The following is a 5,492-nucleotide window of genomic DNA, read 5'->3' on the forward strand; positions in this document are numbered from 1 at the left end:
GAGTAGTGAGAAATACACACCTGATAGGAGATTGGAGTTAATCCATGCTCCGAGCACTCTTAGCCGACGCCCAACCCAAACGAGCACGCCATACAGCGAAAGGGATCAGCCAAGAAGGGTACCTTTACTCTCCCATGGTTCCCTCTATTTAAAGCCAGCTTTGTATCCACTCTTATGTTAGCTTCCTGATGTGGGATCCCTCCAACATCAGAGTTTAAATTCAACACCAACTCTTGCCGCCCCCTGTTAGCAAAATAAATGCTCCTTGCTTGCCATGGGATTCGAACCCATGCCTCCCCTCAAATGCTCCACACGCTTCTTGCCACTAAGCCACAAGGCTTTTTGTGTCATATTTTATCCCCAATTAATTATAAGGTCTAAAGGCCAAAGTCCAGGTTCCCTTAAAAAAAACAAAATAAATTGCAAGAGCCAAGACTTGAACCCAGGCTCCCATACAACTTTAATGATGCCACAACCACTAGACTACATGCTTCCTTGTGTCATTTATTTACCACAATAATTTAAAAGGCCCTCATCCAAGCATCCAGGTTTTTTTCACTTAATACCAAAATTTTTGCTAAAGCCCAAGTTTGAACCCAAGATTTCTCCAACACTTCTCAAAACCATTAACCACTAAAGCAAACATTTAATTGTTTGATTTCATTGCACAATTAAATACCTATATACAACCTCCTTACGGACCCCCACTCAAGGCCCAATACTTCTAGGCCCAAATTTGGGGTGTTACATGGCCTGATACATGGGCGTGTGTGGCCACTTCGAAGGGCACATCGGCATGTGGTTGACCGTGTGACCCAAGTCAGTATGTATGCCCTGTTTTTACACGGCCTGAGACATAGGTGTGTCTGGAGCCATGTGAGGCACACAGCTTGTTCACACAGGCGTGTGGCACTTGTATGTTTGAAATTTGTCTAAGTTTCCAAAATTTTAATATGTTATTGGTTTAGTCCCGGACCAATTCTAAAGCATGTTTTAGGCCTCGTAAGTCGTTATGAGGGACAATGTGATTGTGTTGAATAGTATTTCAATATATATGCTTAAATGTATGAGTTGTGTATAATAAATAATGTATATTGATCAATAATACCTCATAACCCTATTCTAACTGTGAATATGGGTGAGGGGTGTTACAACTCTTACAGCTGAATCTTTAGATACATGTAATATCCTAAATTAGGGCTTAATCAGAATAGAGGTTTCGTGACCACAAATCCAAGATAGAAATAATTATTTTATAATTATTTTGATGATTATGATATGATTGCATGATTGTGTGAAAATTTCGTGATGAAATTCTATGCCTAAAGTGCTTAAATTGAAAGTAGGGACTAAATCGAATAAGTTGCAAAATTTTCATTCTAGAAGTTTTTATTATGAAATTGCATTGAAATATTAATTAGGAGGTCTTAAATAACAATTTGACCAATTTCTAAGTCTATGGACAAAAATTGGACATGGATGGAATTTTTGGAAAGTTTAGTAGTAACGCCATTTTGGTCATTTAGTTATTAAAATGAATTAAAAACAAAATTAAAAGCCAATTTTTGTCCATCTTCTTCATTAGGCCGAAATTTCAAGGGTTCTCCATAGTTTGGGTTTGTTTCAAGCTTCCAAGCTCCATAGTAAGTGATTCCAAGCCCCGTTTTTAATGTTATTTACGTTTTTGGAATCCCGGTAGCTCGATTAAGCTTATGTTAGCAATAATTCAACCTAGGGTTTATATTTGGAAAAATACCCATAGGTGAAATTTGTGTATTTTGATGTTTTATGATAGAATATGGGGTTCTAAATTATGTTAGACAACTTGTGCTACTCGGTTTTGAGTGAAAACGAGTAAAAGGGCTTAATCGGCAAAAATACCTAATAGTCACAAGTATATGTTAGAGTAAGAATTTGATGTTGCCATAGAAGGGAAAAATGATCAGAATGTTATAAAACATAAGAATAAGGAATAAAGTTTAATTCCCGAGCCTAGGGGCAAAGTGTAATTATGCAAAAGTTTAGGGGCAAAAGTGTAATTTTTCTAAAGTTCGTATTAAATGCTGTTTTGATGAATGTATGTATTAAATAAGATTAATTTGGCATTATAGATCAAGAGAAACGAGATTCAAGTCACGATCGAGGAAAAGAAAAGATTGTGGACTAAATTACAAAATCTTTATATTTTGGTACCAAGGTAAGTTCATGTGTAAATAATGTAGCATAATTGTTATTTTTAAGTTACTGGTGTTAATTATATGATATTCCGATTTTTATTATGAAATATATTCTTTGTGGTTATTTTCGAATAAAATGCAAATTATGTGTATTAATTGTTAAATATAAAGTACTACCGAGTATTGGTTTTGGTATTTTACGGAAGATGGCAAAGATGTGTAATCGAGGAAAAATCCCGTTTGAACCTTGGGAATAGATTAAAATACAAGTGACATGTCAGTGGGATATTTGAGTTCCGAACTCGTTGAGTTGAGTCCGAGTTCGTCAGATGTAACTAGGCATCCAAACTCGTTGAGTTGAGTCCGAGTTCACTTATGGATGCGAACGCCCGAGCTCGTTGAGTTGAGTCCGAGTTCACTTATGGACGGGTTACATGGTAGCTTGGCTACATAAGTTCCGCAGGCTATTGAGTTTGTCTAGCTGTGGGTATGGCACTTACATTCATGAAATCCGCGTATTCGAATTATATTCCGATGTGTTCAACGGGTGAAATTTCTAGTGAAATGGAAGAACAATTAAGGTGCAAGCGACGTTTTGGTAAGTGTTGTGAAATGGACACTTTGGACAGATATGTTCTTAACCCTCGGGTTCAAAATAGATACAACAACGATAAGGTGGTACGATGATGAATGATGTTTAGAAATGTGATATATGTTTTGGTGATACCATGCTAAAGTTGTTTGGTATATTTGTATTGTTATGTTACTTGTTATTTACATATGAACTTACTAAGCATTTATGCTTAATCCTTCCTTTTCATTCACTGTAGTTTTGAACAAGCCGGCTCAAGAATCGGGACAGGTCGAAAGTTCGATCACACTATCCAAAGGACTTTTATCTTGGTAAATGGCTTGTACAACTACTTAAGTATGGCATGTATAGCAATATACCTATTTTGTGTAAATAATTTTATGATATGGCCATGTTTGGTTGAGAAAATGTTTGATATTGATAAGTCATGGTGATGGCTAATTTAGATCATGTTTGATATCATGGAAGTTTAATAGGTTATCTAGTTCATAAAAATTCATGGAAAGATGAAACTTGCCTTAAAACAGAATATTGCTGCAGCAATGACATGAATTTTAAAAATCACTAAAAATAGTATAAATGGAATTGAATGATGAGAAAGTTATGAAATTCAAGCTTAATGAGTCTATTTTCATATGGATAAAAAAAAACAGGCATATAAATTATACTTTATGAGATATTTGAAACCTTGTGAAACAGGGCCAGAGTGATTTCTGGATCCTCTATTCTGACTTTAAAAATTCATAATAAATTGTAAAAAAATAATTATAAGTCATTCTTTATATGTAAAGATTCCTTATTTAGTCTAGTTTTAAGAGAAACAAACCTAGTAGTCATTGAAATTCTTTATAGAGAGATATCTGATTCGTAATACACAGATGTTAGAGCAGTCGAACCCTGAAACAGGGGAGACTTTAACTAATAAACTGTACTAATTGGCCTAACCAAAAATTCTATAAAAAATTAGTAAATAGATATATGAGTCTAGATTTAGGGAAAATTTACGGATCTTGATTTTGAGCTTTTTAACTCGAGATATGATTTTCTTGTAACTGTAACGCGGGTAGCTAGAAAGCTATGAATGTAGAAACAAATGATTTGAAGTTCTTAATTTGATAAATTATGTTCGGTAACCCCTCAAGCTCGACTCCGGCGACGGTTTCGGGCGTGGGGGCGTTACAATACACCTCTGCTATTGGTCGCATTTCACATATTTCTCATTGGCCTCCTTCTAGCAGCAGTGTTACTCGATCTTACATTCTAAAAATTATCTTAGTCAGCCATTTCAGGGCAGTCACGGATAAAGTGATCTTTAGAGCCACATTTAAAGCAAGCTCGGTTATTCATTTTACATTCACCAGGATGTTGTCTACCACAGTGTTGGCATCCAGGTTTATTAGACCTAGCATTACCAATGCTCGCTATGGATCTAGTTTAGGCCTTGGAACCCAAATATCGCTTCCCACGATCTCAGTTGGGATACCCAACTGAAGCTGTAACACCCCTAAACCCGGCCTAGAAGCTATGGCCGAATCTGGCGGTGTCACAGGTGAGTGCTTTTTAGAAAACCTTAACAAGTCAAAAATCGTTCAATTTGTTATCTTGACTTAAGTCATGGAATCTCTAATCTAGATATTAAGTGAAAACATTTCATTAACACGGAAGCTAAAACATCATTCAGTCATAAATCAAATAATTTAACGATTTAAGATCCCAAAATAAACCCAAGAATAATTCGTGACCAAACACATATTAATCCCAAAAGATATAATTAAATAAAGCAAACAAAATGAAGTGTTACTAAAAAAATCCGTAAATGTCTACCAGTGGTCACCATCGAGCCCTCCGTTACTGATTCATCTACTACTGAGGATTACCTGACACACACAAAATAACAAAGGGGTGAGTTTTCACAAACTCAATGTGTACATCCCCACAACAGCATGCATACAAACAGATAACAGAATATAGATATTTCGGCCTTAGCCATACAGATATCATATGCATAACAGATCAGATACCAGAAATATCATGCCCACTAACCCTGCACACCATCTCTGTCCAACCCATCACACCATGTAGGGATAAAATTGACCTACCCATCCCCGCACACCATATATGGGGATATAATCAACCCATCCAACCCTACACACCATAAGGTACTGCATCGCAGCACATATCATAAGTATGCAGCTTAGCTGCTAGATAACGGGCTTATGAAACCCTTCAAATACTCCCTTCACTTCGTCAGACCCACCCCGATGCAATGCATCATACAAAAATGGCATGTTGTAATGCAAACAAATATATCATACATTTATTTACAAAAGAAATCAGATAATCATGCTAAGTATATCATGCAAACACATACATCACAGAATTAAGGGTCTAACTAAGGCTTATCAGTCGACTCGGGTGACTCGTGCAACCTTACAGAACATTTCAGATTAAAGGGGTTCACACGCCCGTGTGTCTTACCCATATGGGCCCACACGCCCGCGTGGGTCACAAGACCCAAATTGGCCTTGCCCGTGTGGTTTACACGGCCTGGCCCAGATTCCCACATGCCCGTGTGGTTCACTCGTGTGACCCACATACCAGTGTAGGCCACACTGCCCAAAAGGTCGAGCCCGTGCCTAGCACACAGCCTCGCCAGCCTCACACGCCCTTGTCTGTCTCGCCCATGTGGGGCGCGCACGGCCTGGCTCGTCAGTGACACGCCC

The sequence above is a fragment of the Gossypium hirsutum genome, chromosome A07, assembly GCF_007990345.1.
Source record: "Gossypium hirsutum isolate 1008001.06 chromosome A07, Gossypium_hirsutum_v2.1, whole genome shotgun sequence".
In the NCBI taxonomy this organism is placed as follows: domain Eukaryota; kingdom Viridiplantae; phylum Streptophyta; class Magnoliopsida; order Malvales; family Malvaceae; genus Gossypium; species Gossypium hirsutum.